At 38.3% G+C, this 24,769-nt stretch overlaps 1 protein-coding gene and 1 non-coding gene across 3 annotated transcripts in view; both read right to left on the reverse strand.

The window, feature by feature from the left end:
* Stxbp6 (syntaxin binding protein 6) overlaps positions 1–620 on the reverse strand; it is a 241,840-nt gene extending 241,220 nt beyond the window's left edge. The window contains exon 1 of one of the 2 annotated variants that reach the window (XM_047542045.1): positions 303–620. The gene's annotated coding sequence lies outside the window, so the exon portion shown is untranslated. The remainder of the gene's footprint in view (positions 1–302) is intronic. The other variant, XM_047542044.1, reaches the window with a different exon arrangement.
* A 20,899-nt stretch (positions 621–21,519) lies between these two features.
* On the reverse strand, positions 21,520–21,593 carry Trnai-uau (transfer RNA isoleucine (anticodon UAU)). The gene has a single exon. It is a non-coding gene; the product is annotated as a tRNA-Ile (tRNA).
* Positions 21,594–24,769: the final 3,176 nt, after the last annotated feature.

The raw sequence follows: 24,769 nt of genomic DNA on the forward strand, positions 1-24,769 counted from the left end.
AAGAAAAGCTCCATCCTCAACTTTCTCGGGGGAACTGCTCCGCTCCGGGGTTTGCCCAATCTTGCCCACACCCCGAGTCCCAGGTTGGGAGAGAATCAGGAATCAAGTCCCTTTCCATGCTCAGAAAGCCCCACTCCCGATGCCCGCCAACTTAAAAGCATCTCTCTGGTGCCTACCTACTCCTCCCGCCCGCAGCCAAGCCCCTGCCCTGTCCGCCCGCATCCGACCGAGCGCCAGGCTCCCCAACAGTAGCTGCGGCTGCAACCGCATCCCCCCCGGGCCTGGCCTCCGAATCGCCCTACCGTGCAGCCTGGTTAGTGCCCTGGCGGTGCCAGCGCGCCGCACGCGTCTCAGCGGGCGAGACTCCTCCCCGGGGGCTGCCCCTCGCGGGGCTCCGGGCTCCGGACAAGGCTCGGCCGGCCCTGGCACTGGTTCGCCGCTGCTCGCGGCTCCCGCGCGGGCTCCTGCTGCTGCGCGCGAAGAGGGAGGGGTAGGGGGGAAACTCCCGGCAACTCCAACTCCGGGCACTGGAGCTCCAGCTGCAGCCGAGCGCCCGCCCGCCGCCGAGTGCGAGCGCCTGCGAAGCAAACCTGCCCCCGCGGTCGCCTCTGAGCATGCCCAGTGCCGCCGTGGGCGAGCCCGAGCGCCCTGGCCCGGGGCAAAGAGCAGCGGCGGGGGCCCAGGAACCCGCCCCAGGCTCCACAGTGCAGGGGGAAAGGGGAGGAAGGGAGGATCAAGAGCGCCGGCCAGAGCGAAGGACCGGGAACAAACTGGTCAGTGTGTGGAAGATTGTGAGTTTCACCGGTTGTGGGAAGTTTGTGGACTAGAAAGGTGGGATTGCTTCTGTGAGCCTCGCTGGAAGACTATATTCGAAAGAACAACTAGAAAACATTTATTCTCCGGGAAAGGAGTTGGCCGAAGATGGGTTTTTATCCAGTCTGCTCCTTAACCTCATGCCTAGGGTGGCAAACTCGAAGAGCTAAGGGGACCTGGCACGAAATGTAAATTAGTGAAATGAGTGGGAGGAGGCAACTGGAGAGAGCTTTAAGGACAAGGCCATTGTGCTGTTCTAGATGTCCATTGCTGTCATGCAAGAATTCAGAATTCAGCTAGTTTTCCTGGATTTCTGATTTTTCAAGAAATAGCAGAGTTGTCGATTTTTTTCCATGTAAAATATTATTATTAAATCTTGATAATGCATTTTTTTCCCCAAAAACTATACCGTACATAGCTGTGTCCCTCCCCTGCTCAGCCAATTTGAGGCAATGAATTCTGCATTTTTGTACTGAAGAGGTGCTGAGTGCCCACTGTGGTTGGGAAGGTGCTGGAAAAGATCCAAAATGATTCAGACTGCTTTCAAAGTACTAGGGGAAATAGGTTTTCCTGACAGAGAGCTACTGATAAATGTTGGAGCATTCAAGGAGAGGTAGGTAATGTAGAAAAGGGTTTTGAGTACTAAGTATGAGGAAGCATCATCAGTAAAAGTACCTATGTGTGAAGTCACTGCAAGATAAGTAACAAAGCCTCTTGGAGACATTTTAGAGTCTGAACCAAAAGGTAATATCGGTGAACACTAATCCTGTCTTTATTTGAAATTCTGATATTTTTCATAATTCATTTTTGCATTAGTTTAGAATTTTTTAAATGTTGCATTAAAATATTAACCTTCATTACTGAGTTCTTTGGCAAACTCTCAATGTGTGTGTCCTACTTCACCCTAGACTGGCCCTGCTTGGTTGTAGTAAAAGGGGCAAGAATTAGCATACCAAAATAGGAGAGAGGGTTGCAGGAATGGATGGGATCTCAAGTAGAGGACCTGATTGCCAGTCTGTGCAGCCTAGACTTTGTTTTGTAGGTTCTGTGGAGAAGAGAGTGGGAGAAGAAAGTGGCATAATCCAAACTGAACTCTGGGTAGATGGACCCAACAGTAGAGCTAGGAAGATGATTTGGAGGGGAAAATGGGAGAAATGGGGATACCTAAGGCAGATTCATTGTTTCATGAAAATCAGAGGGATTTCCCTGATAGAGTCATGTAGGCTTTGCCAATCTCTGAAGGACACAAGTAGGAGCTAGCTTAGTACCACCAGGAAGAACTTCCAGGTCCTGATCCAACCTCAGCCATTTACCCATCAGGTTTAGAGGTGGGTGAGTGACTTCACCTGTGCTTTCCTCATCTGCGAAATGGAAAATAATTCTCATGGTGTTTATGTGAGTATTTAGAGAAATAGTGTATGTCTAATGGTTTTAGAATATTGAGAGTTTAAGCAAATAGAAGGCATCGTTCTTATCTGCACATCATCTATATCAAATCCGAATTGAAATAAAAAATTCCTGTGTTACAAAAGTTGTCTTAATGTAGCAAGCATTGATTCAACAAGCTATTTTAATGTGTTGAGATGCTGTTTATAATACTTTGGAATCAGCTTTTGGGTAATTGAACAATTTTGTTAATTAAGACATTCCTATACTATACTAGTTCCCTTTGCCAGTCACCCCTTCCTTCCTCACCATCTTTTTTTTTTTTTTTTGGTCTTTCCTTTCTCAATATTGAAGGTCTCATCAAGTTCACCCCCTGCATACGAAGTGCCCTCTAACTCATATGCAGGCTAGCACTGTAGTGTCTGCCTCAACCAGACACCAGGGACTACCTCAGTGCTGTGCTGTGAGTGATTTTTTTTCCCTGCAGGTGAGCACATCAGTTGCTGCATTCATGGGGAACAGACCAGACTGCCACTTATCTATGGGAAGCATTTTAAGCATGCCAAACTCTCAAAGAAAAAAAAAAAAAAAAAAAGAATGCTTGGGTGTTTACACAAGAATCCTTCCAGAAGTTATGGAAAGGAGGAAGTACCTAGCCCAGAACCTATCACATAACAGGTAGTTACAGATATTTGCAAAATAAATAGCAATTTCCATCATCAAAATCTTCTTTGTCTCTGTTCTACCTCCCACAGTTCCTAAGAATTATTATTTTTAAAAATCACAATAATGGTAAGGTCATCAAAAAGAACAAGAACAGGATGTAAACATTTATATAGGGAGGGGTTCTGTGCTTTTACAAGTAAAATATTTTGTTTACATTTTATGTGTTTTGTTTGGGTGCTGGGGATAACCATGGTCTCATGCATGCTAAGCACATATTCTACCACTGAGCTACACCACCAGCCCTCTCTGCTTAAATTTTAAGTTAATTGTATTTTTAACTATGATTAATAAATAATACATGGTATTAAAGGAAATACAGTGCAAAAATAGGCTCACTACAGAAGAAACAGTTTCCCTCCCCAAGACTACTATTGTTGCCTGTTTCTTACAGTTATAGAAATACCCCATGCATGTCACTGCAAGCATAGTTGTTTTTATTTTTAAAGTCCAATCATGAAATGATAGAACTGATAAAAACCTTATAGTTCATCTAGATGCCAAGTTAGAGACTTTCAAAATGCCCTTGTATTGTGGGGAAAAAAAGGAAAACATAAAAGTGATCTTCCCTGTGGCACTAGTAAACTCATGACTGTAAGGACGACCACATGGCAAACCCTCCTGGAAGCATGTAGTGATGCAAGAAAAAATTGAATTTATCTAGAGTCACCCTGAACCCCCAGATGCCCTCTGTGAACCTCAACCTAAAACACCTATGAATTTAGATATCTCAGGTCGCCTAAGGCTATGGACGGACATGCTGTCGAAATAGCAAATGGAATGAATTGAGATGGACACAGAAAGCTTGATCCAGGGCACTGGGCATTATAACATAACTATTTTTAACAGCATCACTTATAATATAGCATCATCAATCACAGTATATCTTCAAGATTAGTGAAGCCTATATATTATTTTTAAACTCCTGTACTACCCAGCATAGCTAGTAGCTCTTCAATGTTTTTATTTTTGTGATGTGACTTCAGATAAGGAAAATCAGGAATTCATCAACTTATCAATTTCTAGGTTGAACCTTATCAAACTGTATTTTTTGTTGGTCACAGTATCTTGAATATTTGGAATTTCATATGGTTCAACCTTCATTATATTCCCTCAAGGTAGTTATTGCTTTTAGAGCCAGAAGAGTCCTTTCTTTAAGTTCCTTGGAATAATATTCATTATCCTACAAAAGCTATGTCACTAGGGTAGTGCTGAAAAATCTATTTGATGTCTGAGGTTTATAATGGAACCTGATCAGATTCTGGTTGCTGGGATGATTCTGTGTAGAACCCCAACAAAGAGGAAGAAATTTCTCTCCCTCTCTTGAGGGGAACAGCACCACCTTGGTTGGTCTTGAAATGGGTAGAAATAATGTCGGCCTCTATTTGTTGCTTTTGCACCTTACTTCCCCAGAATTCTCCAGAAACCCTTTTCCATGTATCTGTTCTCTTCATTCTGTCCTAAATTTTCCTAACTTGGCTTGTCTGTTACTTCCTATTTTTAAGAATCAACATTCTTTTAGTATACCTCAAGTGAGAACTGAGTAAATTAACGCAAATTAATTCATGTTCATGTGTGGAAGCTTATCAACCTTTCCAAAGATATGTGCAATTTAAAGAGTATTTTGTGGTCTCAAAGGAATTTAGGGCTAGGGGTGTAGCTCAGTGTAGAGCGATTGCTTAACATGCATGAGGCCCTGGTTTTGTGCCCAGCAAAACACACACACACACACACACACACACACACACATACAGAGAGAGAGAGAGAAAGAAACAGAAAGAGAAAGAAATATGACAAAGAATTCTGGGATTAAGTGGTAGAAAGAACATATTGAGGAAGGGAAGAAACAGAGCCCATCCTCCTTCTTCAAAACAATGAATTCTTTTAAAGTTTTAGGTTTTGTTTAGTTTTTCGTAATAGCTCCCTTGGTAGTAGCAGTAAGCGTCCTCAGGCTAGTGATAGCTATGGAATGTATGTGTCATCTATAAGTTGGGAATGAAATCTGTCACTTTTAGTGACATTGATATGGTGAGGTATGGGAGATCTGCAGAATTCAGATGGGCTCCTGGAGCTTATGCTCGAGATTCTATTCTGTTTCCCATGCAGTTAGCCTTGATTTGTTGTTTTATCATAACTTTAAGGATGCTAGTTAGTTTATAACTGGAGTCCACCTTCTTTTATTACTGAATTGCCATACACTATTCTGTAACTAATTTACTAAATGCAAAGTTTGTTTCTCTTCTTTGCTTTTGAGAGCCAGCATAGCCCGGCCTTGTGGCTCATGCCTCTAATTCCAGCTACTCAGGAGGATGAGGCAGGAATATCACCAAGGTTGGAGGCAAGCCTGAGCAACTTAGCAAGATGCTGTCACAAAAATAAAATTTAAAAAGGGCTGGGAATGGTACAGAATAGAAGACACAGAGACAAACCCACATAAATACAGTTATCTCATACTAGACAAAGGTGCAAAAAACATACAATGGAGAAAAGATAGGCTCTTCAACAAATGGTGCTGGGAAAGTTGGAAATCTATATGCAGCAAAATCAATTAAACCCCTGTCTATCACCCTGCACAAAACTCAAATCAGGATGGATCAGGGACCTAGGAATTAGACCAAAGACCCTGCACTAAACAGAAGAAAAAGTAGGCCCAAATCTTTATCATGTCAGTTGATGACCAGACTTCCTTAACAAGACTTCCAAAGTGCAAGAAATAAAATCAAGAATCAATAAATGGGATGGATTCAAACTAAAAAGCTTTTTCTCAGCAAAGGAAACAATAATATGAAGAGAGAGCCTACAGAGTGGGAGAAAAACTTCACCATACCCAATTCAGATAGAGCACTAATCTCCAGAATTTATAAAGAACTCAAAAAACTTAACATCCAAAACACAAATAACCCAATCAATAAATTGGCTAAGGAACTGAGCAGACACTTCACAGAAGATATACAATCTATCAACAAATATATTAAAAACTGTTTAACATCTCTAGTAGTTAGAGAAATGCAAGTCTAAACTAAGATTTCATCTCATTCCAATTAGAATGACTATTATCAAGAATACAAGCAACAATAAATGTTGGCAAGGATGTAGGGAAATAAGTACACTCACATATTGCTGGTGGGATTACAAATTGGAGCAACCATTCTGGAAAGCAGTATGGAGATTTCTTAGAAAACTTGGAATGGAACCATCATTTGATCCAGCCATCCCACTCGTTGGCATATACCCAAAGGACTTAAAATCAGCCTACTACAGTAACAAAGTCACATCAATGTTTATAGCAGCTCAATTCACAATAGCTAAATTGTGGAACTAATCTAGATAACCTTTAATAGATGGAAGGATAAAAAAACTTTATATACACACAGCGGAATATTACTCAGCCTTAATAAAATTATGGCATTTGCAGGTAAAAGGATGGAGTTGGAGAATATCGTGATAAGTGAGATGAACCAATCCCAAAAAATAAAGGTCAAATGTTTTCTCTGATAAGTGGATGCTGATACAAGTGGGTGGGGTATGGGTGAAGGAAGAACGGAAGAATTTTGGATTGTGTAGAGGGGAATGAGGGGAAGGGAGAGGGGAGGAGTGGGAAAGATGGTGGAATGAGACAGACATCATTACCCTATATACATGTATGATTGCACAAATGGTGTGACTCTATATCATTCACAACCACAGAAATGCAAAATTGCTCTCCATTTGTGTACAATGAATCTAAATGCATTCTGCTGCCATGCGTAACTAAATAGAACAAATAATAAAAAATAAATAAATAAAAAGGACAGGGGAGAAGCTCAGTGATAGAGCACCCCTGAGTTCAATTCCCAATACTGAAGGAAGAAAAAAAGAGCCAGCATAAGTATTGACTATTGACGGCAAATCTGATTACCTCAGCCCACTACCATACACTTGAAAATGAAATATTTCTGAAAGTCTTGGCAGATTCAGACTTTGTTTCTTCCCTGTCACCTTTGACAGTCTTCTACTGACCTCTAATTATATCATTTTATCCCCTAAGCTGATTCAGATTTCATATATCAACAGATAGATAAAACAAAGACTAGGAAGGGACATGTTTCCTTAAGAAAAAAATAAAACCAAAGGAATTTTTGTTATTGAACTTGGTTACTACTTGTTACTGAACTTGATTATTCTGTAAGAGTTTTAGACTTCTTAGCCACATGTTTCCAAGTAGATGGTGAATTCCTTGATGCTGGGAACAAGTCTTAGGGGTCTTCTATCTCTCCCACCCAATCCCTAGCACAGAGAAAGAAGCCCATCAGCAAATCACAGTATAAGCTGTCTCCATTTGGGCGAGTCATCAGGACAGGAGACAAAGAGTTCCTTTTAGAGATAAGGAGACTGATATTTAGGGCACACATATAAATGTTAAATTGTATCTGCAATGAATTTTACAATCAAAAGGTACATTGTGCTATTAAAAGCTCAGAGCAAAAATAGTGGTCAAAGGGAAGAAAAAAATTTTTGAAGAAATAATGATTAAGCTGAAGTCTGCAGAATAAATCTGAAGTAGTTATATAGCAAAAAAGAAGTAAAGAAAGAATTTCAGGCAGAGAAACAGCATGTCCAAGGGCGCTGCATTGGAAGGGTATATGTAAAGTTTGAAAGGGATCTTAAAGGTCTTTAGGTTTAACCTGTCACTAACCCCAGGAATTTTCCAATGCAACTCAATATCTCATAAGAACTGCTACCATAAAGAGACACACTGTCCTCAGCAAGAAACATTAAACAATCGGGCGTGAAGAAGCAGCGTGTCACAGGAAAAAGAACATGGATTTCATGATAGACAGATTTGGGTTTGAAACCCTCTTTCAACTCCTACTTTAGAATCTTGGGCAAAATTCACAACTTATTTAACCATTAGATTTGATATCTCTAAATGCGTATATTGTGGTTTTAAATGGAGGAATAAAAGGAAGAACACATGTAATATACTTAGCACAATACCTGGCCCACAAGAAAACACTGAATAAATATTGCTACTTTCATCCCATTACCACCAATCTAGGGAACCTCAAGAAAAGTTGGAAGGAAAAACCAAGACTGTTTTGAACTTCCAGCCCAAGTTGCTTAGAAGCACTACCTCTGCCACAGGCAATTATATTTTATCTCCACAGATGCAGAATAGCATCACTGTTTTTACAAAAACAACTTTATATACATAGAAAGTGCTTTTTTAAAAATTTCCAGCTTTTTCTGTCCAAAGTCCTCGTGTTTCCACCTGTTACTATAGTTGCAAAGATAATGTAGATTAACAGTTTAGAGATTGAGGCATTTGTGTTTATGACTCAATTAAGACTAAGAATTTCTTTCTATACCAAACATTAGTCTTTTACAGTGACTAGTTTTGAAATTTTGGTCTGAAAGAGCTAAATACAGCTCTTTTCCCTTCATTTCTTGAATTACTTGAATTAGAAGTATTATACCATCTAGCATAAAAATAAAAAAAAATGTATATACAAAGATCGTTTGAACCCCCCTCTGCAGCAGCAGGGCCTCTATCTTAACATGGATGTGACCGTATTAAGTTCAAAGTTTGGAAGACTGAGCATCTTAATCACTGCTTCTTTTGATTTCAGTAATATTTTTGAAAGACCTACTTTTGATTTAAAATGACTCTGTCTCCACCAAGATCCAGAAAAGCTGCTAGGCTTTGAACTAACAAAGAATCCCTTATTCTTCCAGGACACAAGTGAGTCAGTGACCACACAAAGCTACTATCTCACCCAGAATTTCTAAGCTGCTGGTTTAGAGAAGAGGGAAGGATGTAATGCATCCACAGCCTGAGATGGAGAGGTCTCCTGTGTTACATAGGCAGCTCTTTCTCTTCTTTGTTATGGTGTCTGACCACGAGACAGCCCCAGAGACCAAAGATGACAGAAGCTCCTGCTGCTTGGTTCCCAGGAGCTCTCCAGGCCTGAAGGACCTGCTCAGCCCTGTCACTTCTCACTGCTCCTGCCTCATTGTGGAAACATAAGCCCTAGGATGTTGCTACTCAAAGCACACTTCTCAGACTAGCCCCTTCAGCATTGCCTGGGAGCATGTTTAAAGATGCAGACTCTCCTGCACACCCCAGACCTGCAGACCTAGTGATTCAGAACCTGTGCTTTAACAAGATCTCCAGGTAATTCGTTTATACATGAAAGTTTAAGAAGCACTGCCTGAGGACACCCAGCCAAGAAAAACCTGAGAAAAACAAAAAGCACTTTAAAAGTACAATCAATTTTCTTTGCCCCCAATGCCCTTTCTTACTCTAATCTCCAAGCCCCATCTTTGTATTTCTAAATCCTACTCTGTCTTTCTTTGCAGTCTGAAATGCCTCCTCTGTGAAAATCTGCACTGACTGTGGCAGCCCGAGCCATCTCCCTCTCCTTTACCTGAATCTTTCCTTTCCATGTATCTTTCCATGATCTGCATGTAATATACATGTATGTATACTTGGGGCTAATCTGTCCTGTTGAGGCCTTGCTGGACCTGTCCTTAAATCTTTTATAGGATTTGGGAGGTAGAGCTGGAATAAAAGAAGGGAGATTGGGGAGAGAGAATTCCATTGACGAAGTAAACGGTTCTGGAAAACTGAGTTCAGCCTTGGGGTGTTCTGGAGCCTATTTGATATGGGCCCCTGGGAACTGTGTTACTTCCATCCCAGAAGAGCCTGATACATTGTGGACCTGGAACTCCTGGGGCTTTCCAGAAACTTCCTGGATTGGAGCAGATTCAAATCACCCCTGTTACAATACTTATCAAGCAGACGTGGCCCAAGACAGATGGCTTTCTAAAAATATAATCATAGTTCTTTTTGCTAGGGCCTTGACCCCTGGTGGTTAAGCATGTTGTGGGCTATGAAAAGGCCATCTTCTCGACCACTTTTTGTCCTATGTCTACTCCCACTGAGAGTTAATTTAGTCATTTTATTTTCCTAGAAAAAGAAAGATAGTTTTGAAGAGTTTTGTCAGCGTCTAACATCTCTGTAAGGAAATATTTGTGAAAACTACATTGTGTTCATAATTCAAGTATTTGCAATGCATCCTTGAATAAAGGCAATGAGTTTCTGTTTGCAATTTACATGTAAAAAGAACAAATCATTTTATTAGTTTTAATTGATAGCTGAATCAGTAACAATTTTGGCTCTAGACCAGATTTTTGATGTCATATTCACAAGAAACATATCTTTCCAACAGACATCCTGGTGTCCCTATAGTTTTACTACACATAAAATATAATGGTAGGCATTCCAAGGACTTATAAATTAGACTTTCAGTAGTGCCAATGCTGTTGCAACTTACAAAATGAGTATATGACCCAATGGAGAGGCGGACATGGAGTTCACAGGCAATAGACATATTTTTTTATATAAGCATTAACGGATATGGCCAAGCCAGGCGAAGGCACATGCACCTGTAGTCCCAGAACTCAGGAGGCTGGGTCAAGAGGATCACTTGAGCCCTGGAGTTCAAAGCCAACCTGAGCAATATAGCAAGGCTGTGTCACAGGAATAAATACATTAATAAAATAAAACAAACAAGTATTATTAAAAGATTAGTCGTGGGGGGGTTGTAAGCCATTCTAATACTTTCAAAAAGAAATTGGTGGTCCTCTCAGGAAAAATATTGAGAAACTATGATCCTGTGATTTCTACTTCTGTACATTTCTCACAAGGAGACAGCTCTACTATATAAGCATTGATTATAATGGTAAAAATGGGTAACATTTTTGAGTAAATGGGGACATAATTAAGAGCATTTTGTCTTTTTTATTTGATGGTATATTATGTACCTTTTATGAACAGCAAATGGGATACTTTTTTAGTCAACTTTTTTGCTGCTGTGACTAAAAGATTTGACCAGAACATTTTAAAGGTGGAAAAGCTTATTTGGGGGCTCACAGTTTCAGAGGTCTTAGTCCAAAGAAGACCAGCTCCATTCCTTGGGGCTTGAGGTGAGGCTGAGCATCATGGCGGAATAGTGTGGCAGAGGGAAACAGCTCACATGATCAGGAAGCAGAGAGAGATTCCATCCACTCTCCAGATAGAAAATATGTACCCTATAGCCATGTCTCCAATGAACCACTTCCTCCAGACATACCCCTGCCTCCAGTTACCACTCAGTTAATTCCACCAAGGATTAATTCACTGATTAGGTTAAGACTATAACCCAATCATTTCTCCTACAAACCTTGCATTGTCTCACATGTGAACTTTTGGTGAACACCTCACATCCAAACCATAACAGATATCTAATGAGAGTATTTATGAAACCAGCTCAACCGAAAAAAGTCCGAACATAAAATCATATGAAAGTATTTTTGCAACTAATCATGTATTTAATATTAAACATTTACTGTATGCTAGGCACTGTGCTAGGGACTAGGGATACAGAACTAAAGATGATGAATATGCTATTTTACATATGAACCTCACAGTTTAAAAAAGATATTAAACAAGTAAATATACAGTTATAACTGTGACTCATGCTGTGGGGTAAGGGTGTTGATACATAAGAGGGGAACTAAGCTGGTTGTGTGGGGGTGGTGTTTGTTAAGGAAACCTTTCTGAGGAAGTGAAGGAAAAAGCAGTTAGCCAAGGGAAGACTGGGAAAGAGTGTTCCAGCTGGAAACAACAGGCACAGAAGCACAAAGACAGAAAGCAGTTGAAGCCCATCACAGATGTTTTCGTTAGCTTTTTCACTGCTGTGACTAAAAGATCTGACCAGAACAATTGTAGAGGAGAAAAAAGTTCATTTGAGGACTCATAGTTCCATAGAAGACTGACTCCATTCCGCGGGGTTTGAGGTGAGGCTGAATATCATGGCAGGAGAGAGTGGCAGAGGGAAGCAGCTCACATTATGGTGATCAGAAAGCATAAAGAGACTCCACTCTCCAGATACAAAATATACACCTTATAGCCACGCCCCAATTCCCACCTCCTCCAGTCACAGCAGACCACTTCGATTATTCCCATTAGGGATTAATTCACTGATTGGGTTAAGACTTTTACAACCCAATCATTTCTCCTCTGAACCTTCCTGCATCGTCTCACATGTGCATTTTTGGGGGACACCTCACATCCAAATCATAATAATAGATGTAGAAGGACCAGTGTGGTTGAAGTATAAAGAGAAGATAATGGTGAAGGCTGAGGGGTCAGATCATAGGACGTCTCAGGATGTATCTTTCTAATTCTATGGGAAACCATTGAAGATTTATGAGCAGAGGAGTGGCAGAGATCTACATGTGAAGGCCACTTTGGGGCTGAATGGTTAAATGGACTGAAATAAATCAAGAGTAGAGGAAAAGAAACCACTTTGGAGATCATTGTAGCAATCAAGGAGAGAGACAGATGAAGGTGGTTTAGACTAGATCTGAAACTGGGTAAATGAGGAAAAGTACACAGATTGAGCTATATCCTAAAGATAGGAAAGTCAAATTTCAAATATACCCACAGATTGGGACTAGGGATGGAAATGTTAACTACACTCTCCATATTACTTTCTTTTTCTTTTTTTTTTTCAGTGCTGGGATCAAACCCAGGACCTTGTGCATGCTAGGCAAGCCCTTTACCACTATATCCCCAGCCCACCATATTACATTCTTAAAGCACAGGTAGATGATGATGTCTTTCACTTTGGTATGCTTAGAAACTTAGGAAGGAAGATATAAAACTACATTTTGGCCACAAAGTTGAGATTTTGTGAGAGAAAAATGAAATAGTCAAATATTTAGTATACAAGTATGGAAATTCAGAAAATATATGTTTGAAAATTATATTAATATTAGATGAATAGCTATTAGAGTGATTAGAAAAAGGTTTATTTTTCAACCCCCAGGAATAACAAACAACATTAAGGGGTCTTATTGGGCTGGGCACTTAGACAGGAATGATCACATTTACCCAGAGGAACACTTGATTTCAAGATTCACCTAGATAGAACTTAATGTTTAACTTCTGATTTTCTTTTCAGCTACTGGAGGAGGCTTCCAAGATCACGGAGGGAAAACACATCTTTCTTTGACACCTCTTATCACCAACCAGCTTCTCTTTATAGAGAAATATCAACTGATTTTGATTGTTTTTGGAGGTAGACCAGCAGCAAAGTTATCCAATTATGTTCAGAACAAATATTATTCATCCTACCAAGAGCTACTGTTTTAGTGAGTTCAGGCTGCTATTAAGAAAGAGCAAGAGATATTTATTTCTCATGGTTCTGGAGACTGGAATTCTGGGATATGGGTGCCAGCCTGGCAGGTTCTAGTGAGGGTCCTCTTCTGGCTTACAGTCTGCTGTCTTATTGTATCCTCACATGCCAGAAAACAAAACAAAACAGAGCAAAACACCTGCCAGAGGCTCTGCCTCTTGGCACCTTTGAAATGGGGATTAGGATTCTGACATATAAAATCTGGGTTTATGCAAACATTCAGTCCTTAGTAGCTATATTGATACTAATGAATGCCTATGACCCCACTCTAGTACTAACTTCACATACAGGCAAATCGTTTGCTTGAAGTTTAAGTGGGATAGGAAAGAAAAACAAGGTAGATGGAAAATTAAAGCAAAAACTGAAAGTGGAAACACTCACTGTGAGAACTGGCTTAAAGTTTCTCTCAACCCCCAATTTAAAGTCTCCTTTTACATTGGCAGCCTATGTGATAGCTTATAAGTCACTTCCCAGTTATTGACTTCATTTACTACGGTAGTTAAGAGTGCTATTTAGCTGGTATTCACTCACTTTACTTTCCCTGTGAGACAGAATACACTTCCCTGACCTATTGACTTTAAGTTTGGCCATGTAACTGGCTTTGGCATTGGAAGTGAGACGAGACTATAAACACGTTTGTGTGACTTGGCTTGAGTTTTGCACACTGGTGATCTTCCTAAGAAGAGCATGCCCCAGAGAGCTGCTCCTGCTTCATCCTGGACCCTAGATAAAACACAGATGGAGCACACCTGAATTCTGTCCAAAGCCCAGGGCCAAGTTCAGCCATCCTACATCCTGAAGCATAAATTCCCAGCCAGACCAGCCCAGATCAACCAAGCTATATCACCTGCAGCTCCATGAGTGTTTTATGTGTTTTCTTTCTATAACCACTATAATTTTCTGGCTTGAGCCTTACGGGGGATAGCATGATTACTTCATCATGTCATTTAATTGAAAAAGAATTGGGCTATCATGGTTTAAATGTTTATGTCCCTTGAAATTAATTCATATGGTGAAATTCTTACCTTCACAAGGTGATAATGTTCAGATGTAGGGCTTTGCGGAGATAGTTAAGTCTCGAGAATGAAGCCCTCACAAATGTGATTAGTGCCCTCATAAAATAGGTCCAAGGGAGCTCATTTTCCCCTCCTACAATGTGAAAACACAGAAGGTACCAACTATTAACCAGGAAATGGGCCTTCACCAGACACTGAATCTACTGACCCCTTGATCTTGGACTTCCCAGGCTCCAGAAATTGAGAATGAATTTCCGTTGTCTATAAGCTACGCAGTTTAAGGCACTTTTGGTATAGCAGCCCTAGGATACTGATATGGTCTCACTTTGTGTGTATATAAACACACATTGAATTTAAAAATAAGGTCATTCGAAATTAATACTCATTTCATTTTCAAATATTCTGACAAGAGTTTCCCCAACAGAAATCTTCTTAATTAAAGTGGGGTTGCATGAAGAGTAGGGCTGCAACATGCTGTTATTTGGGAACAATTCTCCATCGGGCTCATCCATACACATTTATTACTTTTCCTGTTTATGTAGTCATCTAGAAATGATGTGGTAGGTTTTAGGTAATTCTCATACAAATTTAGAATTAGAAAGAGACTATTTAAAATTTGGGCATCCAAATAACTTAAGAAATCCATAATCATTGTAGCAAAATTAAAGAATATAGAAAGCAAGCAGGTAACAAACTCCAGAAATGCACCATCTAGAGATGATCTGTGTTAAAATTTCATTATTTATTTATCTTTACAAAAACGCATATGGTGCATACTATTCTGTAAATGTTTTTTTATCACTAAGTATTATGTTACAGTCTTTCTCCGTGACAATAAGCTGGAGCTAGATAATCATTGTTAATGGCTGTCAAACATTGCATAACTCCTTCTTTGGATATTCAAGTTTGTTTTAAAGTTCATTTTTCTCCCATTATGAATAACACTTGAGCGAGCATTTCTGTTCTCACATTTTGTCACTTTTCCAATTATTTCTTTGGGATAAAGTCCTCAAAGTGATATTGCTAATGAACAGTATGTACATGTTTGAAACCCTTGTTGGGTGCAGTGACACACACCTGTAATCCCAGAGGCTTAGGCAGGAGGACTGTATGTTTGAGGCCAGCCTCAGCAAGACCCTGACTCAAAATAAAAGATAAAAAGGACAGGAATGTAATTCAGTGAAACCCTGGATATAATCCCCAGTACCAAAAAAACAAAAACAAACAAACAAAAAACCCAAATAAACAAAACAAAGGTATTTTGTGTATCTACAACTCTGAATTTTTTTTTTTTTTTAAGGGGTAGGGTCCATTTAAATCCCATGTAGCAATGCGACTTCCAACTCAGTTTCCGATCAACATGCAGTTTCTTTCAGGAGTCTTTCCCCACTCACTCGGTCCCTGTTATATATCTAACATCTACTCTACTTCCATTTATGACAATGGGAGAGATTTCCTTATTCTGTTTTTCACTGTCATACACAAAGAAACAAAAATGTGACTTAAGAAATATCTTGAATGCGAGGGAATAAGTATCAATCATGACAGCAAAGCATCTTCTTTCTCAGAAAAAAAAATCCTCTTAATTTTGCTTTCAAGATTGTGTGGTATAATATCTATGTCATAGCCCTTTACAGTTTCATGATATTAAAAAGGGCTTGTTGGAAATGAGTCATTTTGTACACATTGGGAGTTTTATGGTTAGTTTAATGTCACTGAATTTAATTAACTTAAATTGTCACTTGCACACAAGAGTACTTTAGTGAACTCTCTTTAGTCAGAGGGGAACGCAAAAAGTGTATAGCTCCTCTTAGTTACAGGACCTCTTGGAATAATGTCTTTGGTGGAGAAATTGAGGTTCAAAGCAATAGTTCTAGCAACAGGAGAAATAAATATCATAAAATTATGAAAGTATTGATGCTACCTACCGTGGAGTAAAAGAATTAACATAAAGGAATATTTTCATGTGTCAAACTCAGTCTTTTGAAATAATGTAATTTCAAAAACCCAGTCTTTTTGAAATAATGTAATTATGTAATTAAATCATTAATAAATTAAATTGTAAACCAGTGGCAGAATTTTAAAAGGATTATTGCTTGAAAATGAGAACTGGTTTAGGAGCTTCACCCTGGTATTCCCCAACTTTTAGAAATCACAAAAATACCTACAAAAGAAATACTGAATGGTTTGATTTTTTTTTTTTTTGCTTTTTATTTTTTTATTTTTTTACGTTTACATAGGGTAATGATGTTTATTTTTTTTCCCTTCCCCCCCACCCCTCCCACCCCTCTTTTCCCTCTATACATAGTCCTTCTTTCCTTCATTCTTACCGCTCTCCTTAGCCTAACTCTAAACCTAACCCTAAACCTAATGCTAACCCCTCCCACCCCCATTATATGTCCTCATCCGCTTATCAGCGAGATCATTCGTCCTTTAGTTTTTTGAGATTGGCTTATCTCACTTAGCATGATATTCTCCAATTTCGACCATTTGCCTACAAATGCCATAATTTTATCATTCTTCATTGCGGAGTAATATTCCATTGTATAAATATGCCACAGTTTCTTTATCCATTCATCAACTGAAGGGCATCTAGGTTGGTTCCACAATCTGGCTATGGTGAATTGAGCAGCAATGAACATTGATGTGGCTGTATCTCTGTAGTATGCTGATTTTAAGTCCTTTGGGTATAGGCCAAGGAGTGGGATAGCTGGGTCAAATGGTGTTTCCATTCCAAGCTTTCTGAGGAATCTCCACACTGCTTTCCAGAGTGGCTGCACTAATTTGCAACCCCACCAGCAATGTATGAGTGTTCCTTTTTCACCACATCCTCGCCAACACCTATTGTTGCTTGTATTCTTGATAATCGCCATTCTAATTGGGGTGAGATGAAATCTTAGGGTAGTTTTGATTTGCATTTCCCTTATTACTAGGGATGTTGAACATTTTTTCATATATCTGTTGATTACTTGTACATCTTCTTCTGTGAAGTGTCTGTTCATTTCCTTAGCCCATTTGTTGATTGGATTATTTGTATTCTTCGTGTAGAGTTTTTTGAGTTCTTTATAGATTCTGGAAATTAGCGCTCTATCTGAGGTATGGTTGGCAAAAATATTCTCCCACTCTGTAGGCTCTCTCTTCACATTTCTGATAGTTTCCTTTGCAGAGAGAAAGTTTTTAGTTTGAATCTATCCCAGTTGTTGATTCTTGCTTTTATTTCTTGTGCTATGGGAGTCCTGTTAAGGAAGTCTGATCCTGAGCCAACAAGTTGAAGATTTGGACCTACTTTTTCTTCTATAAGATGCAGGGTCTCTGGTCTGATTCCGAGGTCCTTGATCCATTTTGAGTTGAGTTTTGTGTAGGGTGAGAGATAGGGGTTTAATTTCATTCTGTTGCATATGGATTTCCAGTTTTCCCAGCACCATTTGTTGAAGAGGCTATCTTTCCTCCATTGCATATTGTTGGAACCTTTGTCTAGTATGAGAAAATTGTATTTATTTGGGTTTGTGTCCATGTCCTCTATTCTGCACCATTGATCTACCTGTCTATTTTGGTACCAATACCATGCCGTTTTTGTTACTATTGCTTTGTAGTAGAGTTGAAGATCTGGTATTGCAATACCCCCTGCTTCGCTCTTGCTACTGAGGATTGCTTTAGCTATTCTAGGTTTTTTATTCTTCCAGATGAATTTCATAATTGCTTGCTCTATTTCTGCAAGGTACATCATTGGGATTTTAATTGGAATTGCATTGAATCTGTATAGCACTTTAGGTAGTATAGCCATTTTGACGATATTAATTCTGCCTATCCAGGAACATGGGAGATCTTTCCATCTTCTAAGGTTTTCTTTAATTTCTTTCTTTAGTGTTCTGTAGTTCTCATTGTAGAGGTCTTTCACCTCTTTTGTGAGATTGATTCCCAAGTATTTTATTTTTTTCGATGCTATTGTGAATGGGGTAGTTTTCCTAATTTCTCTTTCTGAAGATTCATCACTTATGTATAAAAATGCATTGGATTTATGAGCATTGATCTTGTAACCTGCTACTTTACTGAATTCACTTATGAGTTCTAAAAGTTTTCTGGTGGAATTTCCAGGTTCCTCTAAATATATAATCATGTCATCAGCGAACAGGGATAGTTTGAGTTCTTCTTTTCCTATTCGTATCCCTTTAATTTCTTCGGTTTGTCTGATTGCTCTGGCTAGAGTCTCAAGGACGATGTTGAATAGAAGCGGTGAAAGAGGGCATCCCTGCCTTGTTCCAGTTTTTAGGGGGAACGCTTTCAGTTTTTCACCATTTAGAATGATATTAGCCATGGGCTTAGCGTAGATGGCCTTTATAATGTTTAGGAATGTTCCCACTACCCCAATTTTTTCTAGTGTTTTGAGCATGAAGGGATGCTGTATTTTATCAAATGCTTTTTCTGCATCTATTGAAATAATCATGTGATTCTTAACTTTAAGTCTGTTGATATGGTGAATGACATTTATTGATTTCCGAATGTTGAACCAACCTTGCATCCCTGGGATAAAACCCACTTGATCGTGGTGCACTATCTTTTTAATATATATTTGTATGCGATTTGCTAAAATTTTGTTGAGAATTTTTGCGTCGATGTTCATTAAGGATATTGGTCTGAAATTTTCTTTCCTCGATGTGTCTCTGTCTGGTTTAGGTATCAGGGTGATATTGGCTTCATAGAATGAGTTTGGGAGGGTTCCCTCCTCTTCTATTTCATGGAATAGTTTGAGGAGTATTGGAATGAGCTCTTCTTTAAAGGTTTTGTAGAACTCGGCTGAGAACCCATCTGGTCCTGGACTTTTCTTTGTTGGTAGGCTTTTGATGACCTCTTCTATTTCATTGCTTGAAATTGGTTTATTTAGGTTGTGTATGTCCTCCTCGTTCAGTTTAGGTAGTTCATATGTCTCTAGAAATTTGTTGATGTCTTCGAGGTTTTCTGTTTTGTTGGAGTATAGATTTTTGAAATAGCTTCTAATTATGTTTTGTATTTCACTCGTGTCTGTTGTGATGTTTCCTTGTTCATTCCGAATTTTAGTAATTTGAGTTTTCTCCCTCTTTCTCTTTGTTAGTGTGGCTAAGGGTTTATCAATTTAATTTATTTTTTCAAAGAACCAACTATTTATTTTGTTAATTTTTCCAATTGTTTCTTTTGTTTCGATTTCGTTGATTTCGGCTCTGATTTTAACTATTTCCTGTCTTTTGGTATTGGTCTGCTCTTCTTTTTCTAGTGCTTTGAGCTGTAGTGTTAAGTCGTTTATTTGTTGATTTCTACTTCTTTTTTTGAATGCACCCCATGAAATAAATCTTCCTCTAAGTACTGCTTTCATAGTGTCCCAGAGATTTTGATATGATGTGTCTTTGTTCTCATTTACTTCTAAGAATTTTTTTATTTCCCTCCTGATGTCTTCTGTTATCCATTCATCATATAATAGTGTATTATTTAGTCTCCAAGTACTGGAGAAGTTTCTGTTTTTTATTCTGTCATTTATTTCTAATTTCAATCCATTATGATCTGATAGAGTACAAGGTAGTATCTCTATCTTCTTGTATTTGCTAACAGTAGCTTTGTGGCATAAAATGTGGTCTATTTTAGAGAAGGATCCATGTGCTGCTGAGAAGAAAGTGTATTCGTTCTTTGTTGGATGGTATATTCTATATATGTCTGTTAAGTCTAAATTGCTGATTGTGTTGTTGAGATCTATAGTTTCTTTATTCAATTTTTGTTTGGATGATCTATCCAGTGGTGAGAGAGGTGTGTTAAAATCGCCTAGTATTATTGTGTTGTGGTCTATTTGATTTCTGGAATTGAGAAGGATTTGTTTGACGTACGTGGATGAGCCAATGTTTGGGGCATAGATATTTATGATTGTTAAGTCTTGCTGATTTATGCTTCCCTTAAGCAGCATGTAATGTCCTTCTTTATCCCTTCTGACTAGTTTTGGTTTGAAGTCCACATTATCTGAGATGAGGATGGATACTCCAGCTTTTTTGCTGTGTCCGTGTGCATGGTATGTTTTTCCCCATCCTTTCACCTTTAGTCTATGGGTATCTCTTTCTATGAGATGAGTCTCTTGCAGGCAGCATATTGTTGGATTTTTCTTTTTAATCCAATCTGCCAGTCTGTGTCTTTTGATTGATGAATTCAGGCCATTAACATTCAGGGTTATTATTGTGATATGATTTGTATTCCCAGTCAATTGACTCATATTTGTTTTTGACATGATTTGGTTTCTCCTTTATTTGGCTATTCCTTTAGGCTAGCGCCTCCTGTTGCTGATTTGCATCGTTGTTTTTCATCTCTTCCTCATGGAATATTTTGCTGAGAATGTTCTGTAATGCTGGCTTTCTTTTTGTAAATTCCTTTAGCTTTTGTTTATCATGGAAGGATCTTATTTCATCGTCAAATTTGAAGGTAAGTTTTACTGGGTATAAGATTCTTGGTTGGCATCCGTTTTCTTTCAGGGCTTGGTAAATGTTGTTCCAGGCCCTTCTGGCTTTTAGGGTCTGGATTGAAAAATCTGCTGATATTCTTATTTGTTTCCCTCTGAATGTAATTTGATTCTTTTCTCTCGCGGCCTTTAAAATTCTGTCTTTATTTTGTATGTTAGGTATTTTCATAATAATGTGCCTTGGTGTGGGTCTGTTGTAATTTTGTATGTTTGGAATTCTATAAGCCTCTTGTATTTGGTTTTCCATTTCATTCTTCAGATTTGGGAAATTTTCTGATATTATTTCATTGAATAGATTGTTCATTCCTTTGGTTTGTTTCTCTAAGCCTTCCTCAATCCCAATAATTCTTAAATTTGGCCTTTTCATGATATCCCATAATTCTTGTAGATTCTGTTCATGATTTCTTACCATCTTTTCTGTTTGGCCAACTTTGCTTTCAAGATTAAATAATTTGTCTTCAATGTCTGAGGTTCTGTCTTCCAGGTGCTCCATTCTATTGGTTATGCTTTCTACGGAGTTTTTAACTTGGTTTATTGTTTCCTTCATTTCAAGTATTTCAGTTTGTTTTTTTTTCAGTATCTCTAACTCTTTATTGAAATGATCTCTTGAATGGTTTGATTTTAAGAAGCCACAATCAGAAACAATAATATTTTAGATATTACAAGCTAAGCTATTGCAATGAAGAATATAAGGAAAATCTGATATTTCTTCAAGTGCGATTTCTAAAATTTTTTTTATCACTTAATTGTTCATGTGTATTTTGAGGGAAACTAGAAGTTCTAATTGCAAAATTAGACTTTAGAAGACTTTCATCCAATGTACCTTTCCTTTGTACCTTTACACATCTAATTTCCAATTTGTTTTTATGACTTTTTAAATTTTTTTTTTTGGGGGGTGCTGGGAATTGAACCCAGGGCCTTGTGTTTATAAGGCAAGCACTCTACCAACTGAGCTATCTCCCCAGCCCTGACTTTTTTAAAAAGACTTATATAGAACTTTATACTTCAAAGTACTCACTTGGCAATCACATTTTTCTATAGGATGTTAAGCTCAGAAACAGTATCCTTTTAAAATCACTTACACTTTAAGCAATTGGTCTCTTTTGGCCTCTTTCATCATGTGATTTTTCTGACAGTACCTGTTCATTCGGATTCAGTTTAACAAATATTTACCAAATAAGCACTTGGTAAAGACATTGGTCAGAGCTGCAAATGAACTAGGAGAGAACTAGGCAAGTGGAGGAAAGGATGCCTGGGGACGGGGGTGAGGTGTGAGAAGGAGTGACTTCCTTTCAGATGAAGAAAAAGTTCAGGAACTAGATAATGGTGATGGTTGTATAATATTGTGAATGTACTTAATACCACTCTATTGCATCCTTTAAATGATAAATATAATGCATTTTACTACAATAAAAAAATCAGATAGAAAGAAATAAAACTAGTAAGGTCCATGAAGGAGAGGTGTAAGTGTTCTGCTTCAGAAATGTATTTAATAAGAAAATATATTTAAATTATACTTCCAGTATCACTATTGATTTTATGCAGCAACTGTGTCAAATCCAATTTAATCAACATGTATTATTAGGGCAGTCACAGGCAATCATTATACTTAAAACTGCACAGGATGCTGAAATGTGAAATCTATGGTCCTTGCCTTCAAGTAGCTTTCAATTTCATAGTGAATAAAGAGAGCTATAAAAATGGGAAATACAAGATGGAATATCATAAAAGCTACACAAGAGATGAACATAGTGCTGAGAGTAAAGAGTGTAATTAGATTAATTATTGGAGAAAGTCTCAGGAATGTCAGTGCAGTGTATTTGGTCTTCAAGGATAGGTATGATTTTGCAAATATCATAAAAATGACAAAGGTCATTCCAAGTGAAAATAAGAAGATGAGGAAAGACACAGAACCAAGAAGTGAAAGGTATAGAAAATACTGAGTATATGTTCTTGGCTGACTGGCATAGCTCAGTAGGCAAACAGCGGACGTAAAGGCTGAAGATTTAGCAGTGTATTGTAGGATAGGATTGAAGTCATTCAGAGTTTGAAGGTGATTAGAAGTAATTTATTCCAATTCTTCATCTACAAAATGGATCTTCTCTATAGTGTCTGATAAGTGACCATTCAGCTTCTTTTGGAATTCCTCTAGTGACCTAGAAGTCACCATTTTCTAAGAAACCCTGGATTGCTGTTACATGACTGACATTGTGAGAATTCGTTCATTGATGAAAAATCTGCCACCCCACAATTTCTGTCCATTTATTTTAGTTCTGCTTTTGGAAACTACCTAAGATTAAATGAAAACATTTTAGTCAGGAAATATGGGAATACAGCCTCTTTTTCTCTTTTTCAAGTGAGATACTCTTTGGTCTTTTTTTTTTTTTTTTTTTTTTTAAGATGGGGGTTTTCCCTCTCTTGACCGGCTGGCCTCAAACTTCTGATCCTCCAGCCTCAGCCTTCTGAGTAGCTGAGATTATAGATGTGCACATGACACCTGGCTCTTAGGTCCTTTAAATTTTTTCTTTTTAGACATGCTTTCCAAGACTCCTGTGATTCTCATTAATCTGTGCTCTATTTCCTGTATCCTTATTTCAATGGGTCAACCAGTATTGAATTTTGTTTCTCAGGGTTTGGACTGGGTAGCATCACTTCTGCTTCTAATATGGTCATCTTATATTCAAGGTTTGGCAGGCATAACCCTCAACAAATATGAAGTTTACTAATGCTTGCCTAAACTTGTTTTTTGTAAGTGCAAATATTAATTCATTTCCTTTCAATTTAGTCTTCGAGGACTGAACTTCTAAATGTATCATGTAAAAATTTCATTGAGTTAAATTTACCTTATAATTATATACTATGAGAACCTCTAGGATCTTGATTTTGTCATCTGTTATATTAGCTACTCTTCTACCTTCTTGCCACTCATTAATTTGGTATGCGTGCCTTTAATATTGATATTTGTAGCATTAGTAGACTGTTTTAGAGAAAATCATAAATGATAGAATTTTATCCAAACACTAGAAATTTTCTTCCAGGTAGACTTTGAAATATTCATTAATCAGTGATCTCTGGAAATGATCATTGAACTAATTATGAATTCACCCAGTTATATTTTCATTTGCTAGTATTTTATTATTTTTCTCACAGATTTTATTATGAAGCATATTTTTCAGAGCTTTGCTAAAATTAACACAGTTGCTAGGAGCTCAGGCTTCAGAGTAAATATTTTAGGATTGGCATTTCAAAGTTAGCCACTAGCCATGAACTTGGACAAATTATTTACTTTCTCTGAGCTTCAATGCCCTCATCTATAAAATGTGTGCAAAAATACTACCTACTTCAGAGGGTTGTTATTTGATGAAATAAGGCAATAGTAAGATAGGAAAACATTAACTATTACTATTATAATGATTTTTTATGATGTCCACATATTCTTTGATACTCTTCTCTGTTAAAGGTGAGCTTAATTTCTCTCCCTGGAGGTGTGGGCTGGGCTTAGTGACTTGGTGACTTCTAACAAGTAGAATGTGGTATTATTTTTCTACAGAAAATTCTTTATGGTCACCTCCTTGCTAGCTGTTTGATTCCTCACTTGTGCAGGTTAACTGCCATGGCATGAAGACTGTTTGTCATCTATTTCTGTGTAACAAATTGCCACACATTTAGCAGCTTAAACCAGCACCCATTTATTAGCTCAAAGTTCTGTGGGTCAGGAATCCAGCATAGTATGGCTGTGTTCTCAGGGTATCATCAGACTGAAACCCCCATGTCAGGAAGGCTGCACTCAAACCTGGGGCTCCAGGAAAAAAACAGCTTTCAAACACGTCCTTGGTGTTGAAGGAATTCAGTCCCTTGGAGCTGTAAGTCTGAGGTCCCTGCTTCCTGCTGACTTTCAACTGGGAGTCACTCTGGGTTCCTGGAAGCTGCCCACACTCCTTGCCATGTGGTCCCCATCCTCAAGGCAACACTAGCATGCCAAATTCTTTTCACGCTTTCAATCTCGGGCTTGCCCTTCTATTGCAATCAGAGAAGACTCTAATCTTTTAAAGGGTTCATTTGATTACATCAGGCCTATTTGGATGATCTCACTATCTTGAGGTTGACTGATTTGGTTGACCTCATATACATCTACAAAA

The sequence above is a fragment of the Sciurus carolinensis genome, chromosome 2 (genome assembly GCF_902686445.1).
Source record: "Sciurus carolinensis chromosome 2, mSciCar1.2, whole genome shotgun sequence".
Taxonomy (NCBI): domain Eukaryota; kingdom Metazoa; phylum Chordata; class Mammalia; order Rodentia; family Sciuridae; genus Sciurus; species Sciurus carolinensis.